The sequence below is a fragment of the Callithrix jacchus genome, chromosome 9, assembly GCF_049354715.1.
Source record: "Callithrix jacchus isolate 240 chromosome 9, calJac240_pri, whole genome shotgun sequence".
NCBI lineage: Eukaryota > Metazoa > Chordata > Mammalia > Primates > Cebidae > Callithrix > Callithrix jacchus.
The window spans coordinates 5,632,407-5,652,003 of record NC_133510.1 but is presented as its reverse complement, the minus strand read 5'-3'; the positions used below and the strand labels follow the sequence as shown (position 1 = coordinate 5,652,003).

At 34.7% G+C, this 19,597-nt stretch overlaps 1 long non-coding RNA gene across 3 annotated transcripts in view; it reads right to left on the bottom strand.

Annotated features, from left to right (window-relative positions):
- LOC118144070 (uncharacterized) overlaps positions 1-13,870 on the bottom strand; it is a 45,573-nt gene extending 31,703 nt beyond the window's left edge. For 2 of the 3 annotated variants that reach the window (XR_004728539.3, XR_008473589.2), the window contains exons 1-3: positions 13,529-13,870; positions 4,480-4,697; positions 3,477-3,584 (exon numbers count right to left, since the gene is read on the bottom strand). This is a non-coding gene — a long non-coding RNA (uncharacterized LOC118144070). The remainder of the gene's footprint in view (positions 1-3,476; positions 3,585-4,479; positions 4,698-13,528) is intronic. The other variant, XR_004728540.3, reaches the window with a different exon arrangement.
- Positions 13,871-19,597: the final 5,727 nt, after the last annotated feature.

Here is a 19,597-nt window from a genome sequence, read left to right as displayed (position 1 = left end):
AGATTCACCAGGGTTGAAATAAAGGAGAAAATTCTAAGGGCAACTAGAGAGAAAGGTCAGGTTACCCATAAAGAGAAGCCTATCAGACTTAACAGCAGATCTCTCAGCAGAAACCCTACAAACTAGAAGAGAGTGGGGGTCAATATTCAATATCCTCAAAGAAAAGAATTTTCAGCCCAGAATCTCATATCCAGCCAAACTAAGCTTTATAAATGAAGGAAATATAAATTTTTTCACAAACAAGCAAGCACTCAGAGATTTCATCACCACCAGGTCTGCTTTACAAGAGCTTCTGAAAGAAGCACTACACACAGATAGGAACAATCTATATCAGTCATCCCAAAAACTTACCAAAAGGTAAAGAGTATCTCCATAATGAAGAATCTATATCAACAAATGAGCAAAATAGCCAGCTAGCATTAAATAACAATATTAAACTCACAAATATCAATATTAATCCTAAATTTAAATGGATTAAACACCCCAATCAAAGACACAGACATGCAAACTGAATAAAAAGTGAAAACACATCGGCACTCTGTATCCAGATCCATCTCATAAGCAAGGACACACAAGACTCAAAACAAAAGGTTGGAGGAAGACTCACTAATCAAATGGAGAGAAAAATAAAAACAAAACAGGAGTTGTAACTTTCGTCTCTGACAAAATAGACTTTAATAGTAACAAAGACTAAAAGAAACAAAGAAGGACATTACATAATGGTAAAAGGATCAATGCAACAACAGGAGTCAATGATCATAAATATATATGCACCCAATATAGGAGCACCCAGATACATAATGACTTATAAAGAGACTTGGACTTTCGCACAATAATAGCGGGAGACTCTGACACCACATTGTTAATATTCTACAGATCAATGAGATAGAAAATTTACAGGGACATTTATGATTTGAACTCAGACCTGGAACAAGTTAACTCAGTGAATATTTATAGAATTTTTCACCCAGGTCCACAGAACATACATTTTTTTAGTATCACATTACACCTATTTTGAAAGTGACCACATAAATGGAAGCAAATCACTCTTCAGCATTTGCATAGCATTTCACAGATTTAAATGAAATATTGTTTGTTTGTTTTTTTGTTATTTTCTTTCTTTATTTCTTCCTGTCTCTGCTGTTAAGCACAATTATTGGCATAAAAGAGGTTTTTAATAGCTATTTTTAGATCGCATTCCAGCCTGGGCAATACAGCAAGACTCCTATTCTCTCTCCCCCTTTTCTCTTTCTCTTTCTTTCTTTCACTAAAAAAAAAAAAAAAAAAAAAAAAAAATCAGCCTTTTGAGATGTCTTTTCAGGTTTTTGCATTCCTAACAACCAGATGGCCCCACCGGGACCTGCAAACCAGTTCGGTGCCCCCCTCCCAGGAACTGACTCAGCAGAAGAGAACAGCTTTGACTCCCTATGATTTCATCCCCGAGCCAACAGATCAGTATTTCCAATTTACTGGCCCCCTAACCACCAAATTATCCTTAGAGACTCTGATCCCTGAGTTTTCAAGGAGACTGATTTGAGTAATAATAAAACTTCAGTCTCCTGCACAACCAGCTCTGCATGAAGTACTCTTTCTCTGTTGCAATTCCCCTGTCTTGATAAATTGGCTTTGTCTAGGCAGCGGGCAATGCAAACCCCTTGGGCAGTTCCATAGTCAATTGGAGGGTTTACAATTTTACCTTTGGTTTACAATATCATTTTGTCTTAAAAAAAAAAAAAGAAAAGAAAAGTTCTTCAGTTGTAAGACAAATGATACTAGATAAAAATTTGAGCCCTCAAAATGAAATTTTAAAATGCCAAAATATTTAATATTGAGTAAATATAAAATGCAATAAATAATTGCCTCTTAGAATCAGGTAGTGAAGTCTAAAGAAGAGTGATGAAGATGTCTTATTGGAACAAGTAATTATTGGTGTGGTTGTTGCTGCCTGAGTGGGTTTAGAAGGACATTCACACAGGTGGATGAGCTAGCATGAGCTCCAGAACATGAAAAATGTGAGGATGTTGTCACTGGATGTGTGTCAATGCAATTGTGTTGACGAATCTGAGCACAGGATGCTAGAGTTGGAGTCAGGTGAGAATGGCATCCACACTTATGGGAAGTAGCCTGGCATGGGGTTTTGAAATTCTAGCTGAGTGAAGGAGAGAAGGATAATATCTCTGGAAAATCCAAGCCCAGGATGAGGAGCGGCTCTCTTGCATAGGAGTGCTGTTTGTTGTGGGTTGTAAGAGCCTGATTAGGGTGAGAAGAGTGTCCATGGTGGAAGGAGGGTGATATGATCTGGAGTGTCAAGGGAAACGAGGAGAGTGCCACTGTGGAATCCGAGCCTGAAATAGAGTATTGGAACTCAATCAAGGTGATGGCTTGGTGGAGAGCCTCAAAGGGACAGCCCAACCTGATTAAATTGGAGGAAACATACACAAGAGGCAGGAGTCTAGCGCAGGATGTTAGACCACCAGCAGGGTTAGTAGAGCCTCCACATGTGACTATTGCACAGTGGAGGGTGTTGGACTGTCAGGGTCACCACCTGTGGGGATTTGTCCTGCAGACCCTAACTCAGCAATGAATTAATAAAGTACACTGACACACAGATATTATATTTTGCCAGTTCAACTGAGTGTGTCTGGGTGGCCTACAGGCACCCTGGAGAGTGCTATAAACAGTTGTGACCATCAGCTCCCATCCAGCCAGTGAGACTTGCCTTTATTTAGTAAAGTTAAATTGACAAAGGCTTGAGTCAACACCACTAGAGGTTAAAGATTAAAGGACAGGTTCTGATGCCCAAAGCCAACACTGTTAGTGAGTAATATCCCTGGTTGACTTTCCCCAGAGAGGACCATCCAGCTCAAAGATTAGTTTTATAGGACCACATAAGTAAACAATCTATCTGGGTAAACTATTCATATTCCTTTCTATTTGTGCCATAATGTCTCTGGCTCCTGCAGAGAGACTCTGGTTGTGTTCAGTCAAGAACTATGAAAAAAACCCTTAGGTCTTCCAAAAGAGTTTGAGACTATATTCTATAACTTTCTCTAAATATTTTCCCCTTATTTTTTTTGCCACCATCCTGAGTGAATCCCAACATTGGACCAGATTAGGGTGTGGAGAGTACCACATGGCAAACCAGGCAAAGTGTAAGAGTCTGCAGGGGATAGCAGGGTATCCATACTGGGACAGTGATGAGTTCATACAGGTAGTTGACTCACATAAGCAAATATAGCAAATATGATTGAAGTCGGATTTCTCACTGGGAAGAGAGTTACAAATAAGAAAAGGGAGAAAATGAAAATAAACACTATGTAATTGGACTGGAACAGGAATGTAAGTATGAAATGATGGTTTCCAGTGTACATGAATAAATGAAGAAACAATATAGATGTAAAGAAGTGCCTGTATGTGTGTGTGTACAAATATGAATATGTATTTTCTCACTTAGAGAGTGACTAGAGCAGGAATACCTCTATAACAATGAGGGTAGGCAACACCAGATCCTATTTTTCCAGTGTAATTCTTCATTATCTGCTTAAAGGAACCAGACCTCCTTGTAGCAACTGCAAATTGCAGACCTTGGAAGCAGAAAGTTAAAGGTTATCCAGGATCACTGTACTGTGCCTGAAAATAAGGAAGTGGTCAGAAATGATGGGGAAATATTGGAAGGACACAGTGGCTAGCTTGAAGGAGCTCTCCCTGCCAAAACTAGGGCAATTTGAGCATTAATATAAATAGTGACAGGATGGAATTATAACCCATCAAATAGCCATTAGTCTGTGCTGATATAATACATTGATGAAAAAGTGAGACTTTGAGGCATCAGTCTAAGAGTCAAAACAGAAACCAGTCAAATATTAACAGATAATATTAATTTGGCTATGGTAGCTATATTCTAAATAGACAGGGGTAGTTCAAAGTTAAAAATAGATTAATGCCATTCACACATACATAGATCAATATAGAAAACAATATAAATGCTGTGGCTGTTAAAAGCACATTTGGCAAAATGCAAGATTTACTTTTTTAATAAAAAATAACTCTCCATATAAAAGTGTCAATAGTTATCTCACATAAACCAAAGTGAGACCAGCCTCCTAACTGGCCTCTTCCAACTAGCCCTGAATACCCACCCTGCCTCTGGTGGCAATTTCTATTTTTCACATGAGCTAACCTTATTTAACCCAAACTCAAATCAAATCAGTTTTTCATTTTCTTAATTTCATGTAGATGCTCATGGACTAAATGTGAAAACTGGACTATAAAATACAAAATAGTCAAACATTTGGCAGAAAACAGGAGGTTATCTTCAAAAGGAAAGATTTCATGAACATGATCAAAAACTCATTAAAGCTTGACTGATCACAAGGATTCAGCCTCTGAAACCAGGCAGGGAAGCCTCCTGATGGTCCTGGACACTGTACACAGTGGTCTCCACAATCACCAAGTGGAGATCACAGTTTCAAGCCTTACCTCTGAGTTTTCTGAAATGTCCCTGAATTTTTTTCTGGAGAATGAATGTTTTTCACCATCTTGATATTCAGGATTTTCCTTCTCTCTTGTTTCTCAGCAGAATTCAAGCAGCATGGCTGTTAATAACTTTGTCGAAAATGTCTCTTTCTCAATTAAAACAATGATTCTCTTAGATCACCTGCCCTTTGCTTGTGTAAAGCCTTCCAAGGTTTGTATCCCTGGAAAGAAAAGAAAAGGAAAAACATAAAGCTATTCATTCCAGTTGAAGTTTAACATACAGTAATTAAAGCTTAAATTCTTTCAGTTATGTGGATGTCACAGGAGCAAAAATAAAGGTAATGGAAAGGAAGGACATAATATAAGACATATGGACAGAAAAAGAGACATTTACAGAGTAAAATAGCCAGGTGGGTCACTTAAAAGATTATTAGGCTGAAAATAAAATTATGTAGCATTTTTGCAACTTTAAATAGAAATTAATTTGCTTGATAAAGTAGATTAAATTCAATGAATACTTATCTCTGAACTTTTATTTCATATAAAGTTGCAATGTGTCATTATTTTAATTGATATTCAGAATATTATGAACCTAAAGATTTGATTGTTTAAAGTAATAAAACATTATTTTCTGTAGAATTTGCAAAGGGATTTCACTGGCATCTCAGTAAATCCTCCTAACAATCTAAGGTAGGCAGAAATTTTAATCATCATTCTGAGATATAAAAATTTAGTTTTAGCAACTCAACTTGGATTACTATTCTTATAATAATCCTTATGTCTATATTATCATGATTTAACCTGTTGGCAATTGTCGTTCTTTTATACAATTTCATAGTGTTTGTTACATGAAAGGGTCTTAATACAAAAATTGACATGCACCCCGAAGAACCAGATTAATTCAGTCTAATATACCTTGACCATAAAATAAGTCCATCTTGTCATGACATAGTTTTCCTTCCCAGTATTAAGCTTCAAGTCTAATTATATATGTCTTAAAGTACTTGGATCTATTTATTTTAAATGAATCATCTGACAAAAAAGTACTTAGAGAAAGACTAGGGAAATGAAATAATAATTTGGAATTAGAAGAAAATATAAGTGAACGAAGAGGACATTCTAATTTCTTAGAGGAAATCTAAAAGAAATCTTGTAAAAAAAATGAAGAGATTAGAGTATCAAAAAAAGAGAGAGGAAAAAAACACAGAGTAAATAAGCTGGTCCAAAGGGTAGTGAGTTACCTCTACTGATTATTCGCAGACATTAGCAGAATTTCTTGCCTTACTCTTTCCTCCTTTCTCACTACTGCACTTGACTAGTCTTAAGAAGACAAAAAAAGGAATACTCAATAGCATTAAGTGTTGCGAAAAAAATCAGAGGTAGAGAAAGCTGGAGCATGGCAGGTATATGATTTAAGATCGTATGAAGAAGACAGGCAAAGGCCAACCAGCAAATGTTTACATAAGACATGTTAGAGATTTTGATTTGTAGCCACTTTATTGAGGCATACAATATGTTCCATTACCTGCACCCATTTAGGGTATAGATTTCAAGGAATTTTGACAAGTGGATATAAACCTGCACATTAAGGATTTTGAAATTCAATCTAAAGAGTGATGAGAAACTATCAGGTTTAATGACTAAAGGTTAGTGGAGGCCTGTGAGAAACAAGTCAGTGAAGTTTGAGAATAAGGAGGCTATAGTCACCACAAATGTCTTCAAGAAACTTTCTTTAGAGTGCTTAATTATAATGTGTAACCTAATAGAACAAACACTTAAATGATGGCTGGCACATTTCTTCCAAGATTTCTTTCTTTGTTTTTATTAAAAGCTATTTCTTTTCTTTTTGCATTAGGTTTTATTATGATGGGTTTACACATAGTAGTTTTAAAGGTAAATCGAAGGATACTTTTTATTTATTTATTTTTAACATTTGTGGTACATGATAGCTGTACCTTAGTTATGCAGTATGTAAAGTAGTTTGATGCAAGTACATTATGTGTAATAATAAAATCTGAGCAATTCGAATATCCATCACTTCAACATCAACATTAATTGCTGAACATCAATTCAACGTTGAGAATTTATTGTGTTGGGGACACTCCAAATCCACTCTTCCAGAACCTTTAAAATGCACAATCAATCAATCAGTGTTAACTACAGTCACCCCATTGTGCTTCCCCATATCAGATCTTATTTCTACTACTTTGGTACCCATTAGCCAATTTCTATTTATATCCCCCTCTTCACTACCCTTCTGAGTCTTTCTAACCATAATTCTACCATCTACTTCCATGAGATCAATTTTTTTTCAGCTCCCATATATGAGTGAATACATGTAACATTCACCTGGCTTATTTTACTTAACGTAATGTCCTCCTGTTCCATTCACATTGTTGCAAATGACAAGATTTCATTTTTCAGTGTGATTCTGTGTATGTACCACATTTTTTTATCCATTTTCTTCACTCAGAAACACTTCAGTTGATTCATATTTTGGCTATTGTAAATAGCACTGCAATAAACATAGAAGTGCAGCTATCTCATTGATATGCTAATTTCCTTCCTTTTTAATAGATACCCAATGGTGGGATTGCAGGATAACATGGTATTTATATTTTAGCTCTTTGAGGAACCTCCACACTGCATAATATTTACCATAGTATCTGCCCTAATTTACATTCCCACCAACAGTGTATGAGTGTTCATATTTCTCTGCTTCCTCATCACCATCTATATTTTTTTATAAAAGCCATTTTTAACTGTGATGTGACAATATTTCATTATGATTTTGATTTCTATGTCTTTCTTAATTAGTGATGTTGACCACATTTTTATATATTTGTTTCAAATACCTGTTTCATGTACTTTTTCACTCGTGTCTTCTTTTGAAAAATATCTATTCCAATATTTTGGGTAATTTTTAAATTAGGTTATTAGATTTATTTTTTCCTATTCTTTTAGCTCCTTATATTTTCTGGTTATTAAATCCTTGACAAGATGGGTATTTTGCAAGTATTTCCTCCTATTCTATGAGGTCTTTAGTTGTTCATTGTTTCCTTTGCTGTGCAAAACCTTTTTAACTTATAATCTTTGTCTGCTATGCTTTTGTTGCCTGTGCTTTTGGGGTATTACTGATGAAATATTTGCCCAGATCAATTACCTAGAGAGTTTGTCCAATGTTTTCTTTTAGTAGTTTCATAGTTTGAGGTCTTAGATTTAAATCTTTAATCCATTTTGATTATTTTTATATGGCAAGAGTCAGGCATCTAGTTGCACTTCTGCTTACAGACAGTCAATGTTCCAAGCTCATTTGTTAAGGAGACTGTCTTTTCACCAATGTAGGTTCTTGGAACCTTATCAAAAATGAGTTCACTATAAAGGCATGGATTTATTTTTGTGTCCTCTATTCTGTTACATTGATTTATGCATTTGTTTCTTTTTTTTTTTTTTTTTTTTTTTGCCAATCAGTTTGAGCTTATGAGGTTAGCCTTGAACTGATGACCTCGCCTTCGCGAGCGCCATGACCTCCGGCGGGAGCCACTTTGGACCCCGGATTTATGCGTTTGTTTCTATGTCAATACCATGCTGTTTTGGTCACAATAGGTCTATAATATAATTTGAAATCAGAGAATGTAATTTTTTCGTTATTGCTCTTTTTGTTCAAGATGGCTTTGGCTATTTTGGGTGTTCGTTGACTCCATATAAATGTTAGAATTATTTTTTCTATTTTTTTAAAAAGTGTCATTGAGAGTTGGAGAGATTGGATTAAATTATGTGCATTTATTGCACAATATTGATTATTCCAATACATTAACACAGCTTACATTTCTTGTGACCTCTTCAGTTTCTTTCATCAGTGTTTCATGGTTTTCATTGTAGAGATATTTCACTTCTTTGGTTGAATTTATTCCTAGATATTTCATTTCTAGCTATTTTAAATAAAATTACTTTCTTGATTTCTTTTTCAGATTGTTCACTCTTGTCATATAGAAATGCTATTTATTGTTGTAAGTTGATTTTCTATCCTGCAACGTTACTAAATTTGTTTAACAGTTCTAGTCATTTTTCAGTGAAATATTTAGCTGAAATATAAAATCAGATCTTATATTTCAAATATAAGATCTGATCATATAAGATCAGATCAACTACAAATAAGAATAATTTGACTTCTTCATTTCCAATTAGGATGTCCTTTATTTATTTCTCTTGTATAATTGTTCTAGTAAGAACTTTCAGTACAATGTTAAATAACAGGGGTGAAAGTGGAAACTCTTCCCTAGTTCCATATCTTAAAGTAAAGACTTTCAGTTTTTCCTTGTTCAGTATGATACTAACTGTGAGTCTATCATATATAGATTTTACTGTATTGAGGTGTGTTCCCTCCATACTCAGTTTTTGGCAGGTTTTTTTAATTATTAATGGATGCTGAACATTATCAAGCACATTTTTTAGTGTCAATTGAAAGGATCATATGGTCTTGTTCTTCATTCTGATAATATGATGTATGATGCTGATTGATCTGCACATGCTGAACTCTCCTTACATTCCTGGGATAATTCCTACCAGGTCATGATGAGTGATCCTCTTAAGGTGTTGTTGAAATCAGTTTGTTGAGAATTTTTACATCGATTTTTATTGGATGTAAAACTATACTGGCCTGTAGGTTTTTGTTTGTTTTGTTTTGTTTTTTAATGTGTCTTTGTCTGGAACTGGTATCAGGGTAATACTGGCCTCAGAGTGTTCTTGGAAGTATCTCTTTTCTAATATTTTTTTAATAAATTAAGTAGGATTGATGTTAGTTCTTCTTTAAATAATTGGTGAAATTCAGCAGTGAAGCCACTGCGTCCTGGGTTTGTTTTTTTGTTTTTGTTGTTTCCAAGAAACGTTTTTATTACAGAATCTCTCTCTGTACTTATTATTGATATATTCAGGCTTAGGATGTTTTTGGTTCAATTTTGGTAGGTTGAGTGTATCTGGGAATTTATTCATTTCTCCTCAGTATTCCAATTCATTGGCAGATAGTTGCTCATGGTAGTCTCTAATCGTCTTTTAAATTTCTGCTGTACCAGGCGTAATGTCTTCTTTTCCATTTCTGATTTTATTTATCTAGGTCTTCTCTTCTTTTTTCTTAATTAACCTTGCTAAAAGTTTGTTGATTATGTTTATCTTTTTTTTAAAAAAAAAAGACTTGCTTTAAATTGATCTTTTGTATTTTTAAAATTCAAATTCATTTATTTCTACTCTGATTTCTATTATTTCTTCTACTAATTTTAGGTTTGATTCACTTTTGCTTTTCTAGTTTTATAAGACACATCATTAGGTTGTTTAAAGTATTTCTAATTTTTTAATGTAGGTATTTATTGTCATAAACTTCCCTCTTAGTATCACTTTCACCATATCTTATATGTTGTGTTTTTCTGTTAATTTGTTTCAAGAAATTTTTTAATTCTTTCTTAATTTATTCATTGACCTACTGGTCATTCAGAAGCATACTAATTAATTTTCATGTGTTTCTGTAGTTCCCAAAGCTCCTCGTATTATTGATTTCTAGTTTTATTCCATTGTAGTCAAAGAAGATTCTTGATATTATTTCAATTCTTTTGAATTATTTAAGACTTTTTTTGGGACCTATTAGGTCCACTTGGTCTGTAGTGAAAATTAAGTCTGATATTTCTTTGTTGATTTTCTGTGTAGATGATCTGTTCAACGCTGAAGGTGAGGTACTGAAGTCTCCAACTGTTATTGTCTTGGGGTCTAACTCTCTCTTTAGTTTTAATATTTTTTGCTTTATGTATCAGTGTGCTCTAATGTTCCAGGCATATGTTTGTAATCGTTGCATCCTCTTGCTAAGTTGATCCCTTTATCATTTGTCTCTTTTCATAGCTTTTGTTTTTACATTTATTTTATTCAAGTATATCTACTCCTGTTCTGTTTTGGTTTCCATTTGCATGCAATATTCTTTTCTATCCTTTTGTTTCCCATCTATATGTGTCTTTATAGTTGAAGTATGTTTCCTATAGGCACCATATCATTGGGTCATATTTTGATCTATTCAGTCACCCTATGTCTTTTGATTGGAGAGTTTACTTTATTTGCATTACATGTTATCAATAAAAAGTAAAAACTTACTATTTTCATTTTGTTGTTTTCTAGTTTTCCTTCCTTCCTTCCTTCTTTCCTTCCTTCCTTTTTTCCTTCCTTCCTTCTTTCCTTCTTTCTTCCTCCCTTCCTTCTTCCTTCCCTACCTCCCTTCTCCTTCTCTCCCTCTCACCCTCCCTCCCTGCCTTCCTTCCTGTCTTTCTACCTACCTTACTTCCTGTTTTTCTACCTACCTTTCTTCCTTCCTGTCTTTCTACCTACCTATCTACTTTCCTTCTTCCTTTTTGTGAAAGTTGTTTTCTCTGATGGTGCTTTTTTTTTCTTTTTTGAGATGGAGGCTTGCCCTGTCACACAGACTGGAGTGCAGTGGTATGACCTCAGCCCACTGTAACCTCTGCTTCCCAGGTTCAACTGATTCTCCTGCCTCAGCCTCTCAAGTAGCTGGGACAGCAGATGTGTGTCACCACACTTGACTAGTGTTTTTCATTTTTGTAGAGACAGGGTTTCACCATGTTGGCCAGGCTAGTCTCAAACTCCTGATCTCAAATGAACCACTGCCTTGGCCTCCCAAAATGCTGGGATTACAGGAATGAGCTACTAGGGTTGGCCTGGTGGTGTGTTTTAATTCTTGCTTTATATTTTTTGTGTGTTTGTTGTAGCTTTCTTGATTTGAAGTTACCATTAAGCTTGAAAATAACAACTTTTACCACATTATTTTTAAATAATAAAACATAACTCTGATTGCAAAGGCAAGCACAGAGAAAACCAATAAAAACTCTATACTTTAACATTACCCCCATTTTTAAACATTTTGTTGTTTCTGTTTATATCTTATTTTACTATCCATGTTACAAAACATTGTTGTAGTTATTATTTTTGATGAGTTTAATTTTTTAATCTTCCTACTCAAGATATGAATAATTTACACACCCCATTACAGTGTTATGATATTCTGTATTTTTCTGTGCACCCACTGTTACCAGTGAGATTTGTACCTTTGAATTATTTCTTATGGCTTGTTAATTTCATTTTATTTCAAATTGAAGTACTCTCTTCAGCATTTCTTATAAAACAGGTCTGGTGTTTGGAAAATCCCTCAGCTTTTTTTTTTTTTTGGTCTAGAAAGTCTTCATTTCTCCTTCATGTTTTAAGAATATTTTTGTTGGATATAATATTCTAGCATAAAAGAGATTTGTTTTTCCTTTATTGCTTGCAAGATAGCAAGCAATGCAAGCAATAAACTCTCCTGGCACAGAAGGTTTCCACTGAGAAATCTATTGCCAGATGTATTGGAGCTTCTTTATGTGTTATTTTTTCCTTTTCCCTTTTTACTTTGTAGGTCCTTTCTTTATACTTAAGCTGTGCGCATTTAATTATTAAACATCTTGAGGTATTATTTGAGTTAAATCTGCTTGATGTTTTATAATCTTGTACTTGAATATTGATAGCTTTGTCTGGGCTTAGATAGTATTTATTATCTGTTGGAATAAACTTTCTAAGCCAATCTCTCTGTCTGCCTCCTCCTTAAGGCCAGTGACTTTTAAATTTGCTTTTCTAAGGTCATTTTCTATATCCTATATATATATTTCATTATGTTTTATTTTTTTGTCTTTTAACTCCTCCTGCTGTGTATTTTCAAATAATCTTTCTTCAAGCTCACTAATTCTTTCTTCTGCTTGATCAATTGTGCTTATAAGAGACTTTGATGCATTCTTCATTATGTCCTTGCATTTTTCAGCTCTAGTATCTCTACTTTATTCTTTTTAATTATTCCAATCTCTTCCTTAAATTTCTCTTATACGATTCTGAATTCCTTCCCTGTTTTATCTATAATTTGACTGATCTTCCTCAAAACAGCTATTGTAATTCTCTATCCAGAAGGTCAAGTATCTCTGCAACTCTGGAATTAGTCATTGGTGGTTTCATTAGTTCACTTAGTGAGGTTGTTTTTTCCTGGGTGGTACTGATGCTTATGAATGTTCCTCAATGTCTGATCATTGAAGAATTAGATACGTATTGCAGCCTTCTCCGTCTGGGCCTGTTTGCACCTGTCCTTCTTGGGAAGACTTTATAAGTAGTCAGAGGGAATTAAGTGCCGTGATCTAAGTATTTGGTCACTACAGCTGTATCTGCGTTAGGAGGCACCCATAGCCCAGTAACGCTGTGACTCTTGCAGACTTGTAGCACTATGACTTTGGTGGTCTTGCCTAGGAGCTGGGAAAATTCCCTGGCTTACAAGGAAGAGTCTCTTGATCTCTTCCCTTACATTTCCAAAACAAAGTTTCTCTTTCCATGCTGAGCTGCCAGGAGTTGGAGGAAGACTGACATGAACACTCCCATGGCCACCACTGCTGGGACTATGCTGTGTCACCTGAAGCCGGCACAATACTACATCTCACACAGGCATGTGGTGACTATTTCCTAGCTACTCCTGGTGTTTATTCAAGGCCCAAGGGCACTTTAGTCAGCAAGTTGTGAATCCTGCCAGGCCTGAGTCTGTTCAGGGAAGGAAGTCCTTCTGGACCAGGAACGTTCTAGAAATTCCCCACAGAAACCTAGAACTGGAAACCTTGCGAATCTCTTTGATGCTATATTTCATTATAACTGAGCTGGTACCTAAGTTGCCAGAAAAAATCAGTTTTACTTTTCCGTCTCCTTTCCTCAAGGAGAGGGAATTTTTCCCTGTGAACATCACAGCTGGGAATGTGCTGAATCTTACCTGAAGCCAGCATGGTACTGGGTCTTGCCCAAGGCCCGTGGTCACTACTGCTTGGCTACCACAGGTGTATTCAAGGCCCAAGAAATTTTTCGTCAGCATGTGGTGAATTCTGATTAAAATGGGTCCTTCTCTTCAGGGTAGTAGGTTTTCTCTGGCCCAGGGTGGGTCTAGAAATGTCTCATAGGAACTGTGGCCCAAAATAGAAGCTTCAGACCTCTGTTGGTGCTTTACCTTACTGTGGCTGAGCTGGTATCCAAGCTGCAACACCAAGTCTTCTTCACTCTACCTTCTTTCCCCAGAGCTGCCAGATGTACTGCCTGGAGTTGGACGCAAGCACTCCCTTGGCCGCTCCAGCTAGTATTTCACTGGGTTGTGTCCACCACAAGACCACCAGCTTGGAGCCCAGCACAGCAGCAGGACTTGTCCAGTAATTGCAGCCCTCTGGCTTAAAGTGCTCTGGGGTCCTATTTTGAGGTTTAAATAAACTAAATTGGACCCCAGGGCACTTTAAGTGATGGTGGTGAGGCTAGCTGGAACTTAGTTTCTGACTGCTGAGATGGATGATTCCCCTCTGACTAAGACCAGTTTAAATGTTCCTTCAACGGACACTAGCGGAATCTTCCCTGTCTTGCTTTCCACTGTGACACTGAGTTCCAATGCAAAGTTCCACGGTCACTGGGCTTTCTCTCCCCCAAGCATTGGGATACATTCCCTGCACCACACTGTCCTGTCAGAGGTTAGGGGAGGAATCTTTTACATAATTTACAATTAGCTTTCCTACATTATTCAGTGTCTTTTTCTTTCATGTAATGTTAGAACCATATACCATGATTATTCATCTGACTTTCGGTTATTAGGTGCTTGTTTGTGTGGATAGTTGTTTAGTTTGGTGTTCCTGTGGAGGGGATGTTCTCTGGAGGGCTCTAATTAGCCATCTTGCTCCACCTACTCTTTGCCAATATTTTTTAAAATCTTTACAAGTGAGTGGAATGTTTGACTTACAAATTCTTCATTATCTTAAAAAATCAGACAAATGCACAAATATTTACGTAAAATACATTCACACTGTACACATAAAATGAGGAACTAGCTTAATATTTAGGTAGAAGTAACTTAAGTGTCCAAAGATAACTATTATTTAAACACCCTTCGGTGCATCTGTAATGTGGAGTACTATGCAGTCACTAAAAGAACAAAAAGAGAGAAATATAATAACATAAATGTTTCTGTGTAATATTAAGGTTAAAAGGTGTAATCAAATAGTATGAATTGTATAATTTTCTAAAAGCTATGGATTTTATTTTAAATTTTTCTCAGAAGTATTTTGTTTTACATATAAATAAAAAAACATTAAACTGCAAATGTGTGTGGAGGTGAGAAAATGATACTACCACTGAGTGATTTCAGACCACATTTTGATACCTAATTAATTACTTTGCAGTTGCAACAAATTTTTATTTGGGGAGTATATTCCATTAAAGCTAAAGATCAGTGAACATGTCGAAAGCCTCCTTTATGAATAGTTAATGAATGCGATTATGGATCACAATGGGTTAATGTTAAAATGTGCTCTAAAAAAAAAAGTAGAAAATCCTGTATTCAGCATGCAGGAAAATCTCTGCTGAATGACGAGAGGTATTCTGCAAACATCTTATCGCACTGTGATGTTTTAACATGTAACAATCAAATTTGAGCTGACCCTGAATATATCTACATGAGAATATTTACAGGCAAAATTAAATACTGCAGGAAATGGTCTGGGTGACTCAGCAGGTGGACATTCTTCTATCTGGCTTAGAAAGAAATCCAGGCTCTGAACTGGCCTTTGGAAACATAAAGTCTAGCTAACTATAGTTCTATAGTTATAGAAGAAATGTTAATGATACATCTTTTTCTATTGTGCATGTTTACAAAGAATTCAAAACTTCAGGAATCATACGAAGCTGAAATATAGTAGTCTAGGAAAAAACAAACCAGCATATTTCCTTTTAAAATATTTAATATATGTTTAATGATTACAGTAGCACATCTCTAAATCCAAGCATTCATTATTTCAGGATCAGCGAAGGGTCCTACTTAAATCTGATATTAATAATTTATTTCTTCTATAAAAATAATTTGTTCCATGCTTTCACTGTGCCTTTCATGATGCTATTTGTCACATTGGCATACAGTGCACTCCCCATGTCCTGGACTACACAGTTGTTTACATATTTTTGTTCTATGATAGAGACAAAGCTCTTTGAGCTTACCTATTGCCCTCACAGGTCTGACGCTTAGTACCAGTCAGTAGATATTTCCCAACTGATGATTTTCATTGTATATATGTGAAGTGAAAATCACTTAGTCACAGATACACAAACTAATACTTACACAAAGCAACTAATAAATGAATATAAAAACCAGAGACTTAATCAAAATTAAATTCTTGCTCTTTCAAGGATAGCATACTTCAGTGGCATTGAACATATTACCATTTGGAAGAAAAGAGCAATTATTTGGGAATTATACTCAATCTAAAACCAAAGAGGTTAAAGTTCTTTATTCATGAACTCATTTTTAGTGATCATTGAAAATGGCAGAAAAATGTAGTTCTTCCTCTTCAGAATAAAACTATTAAATTGAAATAAATCAAAGAATGAACAAATTTTATATAAGATTGTTGATTTTTATGATTTAGTTAATTTAAAAATAAAGAATAATCGAATCTCCATAGAAATTATAAAGAAACACTCTTACATATCTAATTCTATCACTAAATTTTTGAAATTACTGGAACATAATATTTGTACTTCTGAAGTTACAACCTGTGTGGTAAAAGTTGTTAAAAGTCAGATATTTTAGTTCACACTTTAACCATGATATGAAGAAATTTGGTAGAAAACATAACTCTAAGATTTTACTTTATGATATTTATAAGATCATTCTGATTTTACAAAAAAAAAGAAAAGAAAGATAATCTTATGCTAAAATTCCAGTTAAGGTTTTTCCTCAACTGTTTTGCCTTATTTACCTATTTTTGTATGAGTTTTACCATCTGCCGAATGGTAGCGAAAGTCATAGGATTATTTTGATAATTAAGCAAACGGTATTTGAAATATGCCTACCAAAATGCTTAGGAAAAGCCCAGCATTTTATCTCTCTTTGAAACATCATTCTTATAAGAAAAATAACACGTAATAGTAAAAATAGGAATATTGCAAGAGCTGACCACTTCAGTTCTTATATATCTATATAACATGTATAAATATTCTGAGTGTTTACATTTTTTAAAGATTGTAGTTGCTCAAATATAACAATTTAATCATGTTTTTATATTGCATATTAGTATGTATCTCTGTAACATAAATGTAAAGATTTGAAAATAAGTTTTGTTTGAAAAAAATGTAAATATTACCAGAGAGGTCAGAGTGTTTAGTTACAATAGAATTTTCATGAACTGATGGGAATGAGCCAAAAATAAATGGATAGAGACCACATAGTAAAATATTTGCTAAATCCTTACTTATGACTAAGGCTGGCTCTGAAATAATTCTTAACTCTTCTGTTTTGTTGTTGTTGTTCTAAAGTGCTTTCAGAGAAACTATGGCAATTTAACAGAGGTATTTAAAGTAGAATAAAGCCTATTGGTTGTAAAACAAAATGTAAAATCAACAAAGAATTTTACACACATAAAGGAAAAAATATATGTGGATACAGTCACATGTACATACTGCTGGGAAGATCACTGTGCAATGATTAGATTGTAAATGAATATACCAAACAATCACTTCTTAATTTCTGAAACATAGAGAACATAAAATTATAGAGAAAACAGGTTAATAATTTCAAATATACCCTTTGATTAATTTTGACATTTATCAACTTTTGGCTAAATCCTTCCCAACAGATTTCCTTTTGTTTAATTATTTCAAAGAAAAACTTTTAAAGAAGTTATCTCACTCATAAATAATTCTGTATGTATCAAAAAAATATGAAGGTGTGTTGTAGATTTAGATTAATTAGAGATTATAGATTAATTAAATGAGACACCAAAAGAAAAAAAAACTGCAATTTGTGCCTTACCAGATTTCAAAAATGAAAATAAAGTATTCTAAAAATTAAAAATTTTTAAAATAAATTTTAAAAAGCAAAAAAAAAAACCTTTAAAATATCTGTAAAGAAAATGCTAACACAACCCACAGACTGGGAGAGAAAATATTTTCAAATCATGTAGCTTACAAAAATCTTTTATCAAATATTTATAACTTTCCCAGTACCATTTATTAAAGAGACAGTTTCTTCCTAATCGTATGTACTTGGAACCATTACTGAAAATTAATTGGCTGTAGATGTGTAGGTTTGTTTCTGGGGTGTCTATTCTGTTCCATTGCTCCTTTCATCTTTTTTTTTAAATTTATTATCAAAATTTTTTTAGTACCATGCAGTTTGGCATCTATAGATTTATTCTACATTTTGAAGTAAGGCAGTCTGATGCCTCAGGCTTTCTTATTTTTGTTCAAGATTGCTTTGGTTATTCAGAGATTTTTGTGGATCCATTCAAATTTTAGAATTTTTTAAATGTATTTCCATGAAGAATTTCACGAGCATTGTGATAGGCCTTGGATAGGACAGAAATTTTAACAATATTCTTCCAAACTATGAAGACAAGACATCTTTCTTCATGTTTGTGTCTTCAATTTCTTACATAAATGGCTTATAGTTCTTATTGTAGAGATATTTTAACTCCTCGGTTGAATTTTTTCCTAGACATTTCATTTGATGTCTTTTAATTTGTTAATGTGTTGATTTCCCAATCCATAAGCATAGAATCTTTCTTTTGTAAAATTTGCTCATGTCTTTTATGATATTTTTACAGCACGTGTTGTTGTTGTTGTTGTTGTTGTTCTCCTTGTAGAGATATTTGACCTCCTTGGTTAGATGCAGTCCTCGGTATTTTATCCTTTTTGTGGCTACTGTGAATGGAATTGCATTCTTGATTTGGCACTCAGCATAATCATTGTTGGTGCATAGAAATGCTACTAATTTTTGTACACTGATTTTTTATCATGAAACTTTACTAAAGGTGTCTATCGGTCTCCAGGAGCCTACTGGCAAATTTTTTAAGTAGATGGAGTCTAGCTCTGTTGCCACACTGCACTGCAGTGATGCCATCTCAGCTCGCTGCAACCTCTGCCTCACGGGTTCAAGCGATTCTCCTGCCTCAGCCTCCTTAGTAAGTGGTACCACAGGCGTGCGCCACCAAGCCCAGCTAATTTCTTTTTGTACTTTTTAATAGAGATGGGGTTTCACTATGTTGGCTAACATGGTCTCGATCTCCTGACCTTGTAATCCACCTGTCTCTGCCTCCCAAAGTACTGGGATTACAGACGTGAGCTCCACTCCTGGCCTGGCAGTTTTTAGTGTTTTCTAGATATAGAATCATATTGTAGGCAAAGAGAGATAGTTTGACTTCTTCTTTTCCTACTTGGATGCCTCTTGTTTCTTTCTCTTGCCTGATTATTTTGCTAGAACTTCCTACTCACTCTTAAATAATTGTTATTAGTCTGTTTTAGCCCTTCTAGACAGACCTGAATAACCAACACCAGGTGCTTGTCCTAGTTTTGCCTAATGTGGAATTCATTTGGGAGAGATAAGCAGTGGGTATTTGTCCAAAACGTTGTAAGGGAAACAATCCACACTACCATGGCAAAAGATTAAAATTGAGATATAAACTAAAGCAACAAATCTGAAGAGAGAAAGCCAAAAAAAAAAAAGAGTTGCTTGGAGGAAATTAAGGCATTTAATCTAATCGTATATGATGAAGAATACAGAAAGCCACAGTCATGACAAGGGCAGGCTACACATTCCATAGCGATTTTCAAAAACCCTAAGCTTTTACCGCTTGCCAATCTCTAGGCATAGAAGCAGCAGAAAATAAAAGGTAAGGCAGAGTTGTAAATGGTCTAAGTGTGGAAGGCATGTCAACAGGGAGCCATCGAGAAAACTGGGAGAGATTTTCATTGTTTGCTTGTTTTATTTTTTTCTTTTTATGTTTTCTTCTGTTTTGTTCTGTTTTTCTCCCTTTCTTTTCTTTTCTCCTTTCTTCTTTTTCCCCACCTCTTATCTGGCTTCTGACATTCAAGGAAATAAAGAACACTAGCTTACAGCAAGCAATCAAACAACTCCTGAGGAGGGGAAGACTAATTTCCAAATTACCACACTATCATATTTAAAATGTTTTTATGATTTTAAATCAACATTTTAAATATGATAGTGTGGTAATACATCATGGAAAGAAACAAGAAGGTATGGTTCATA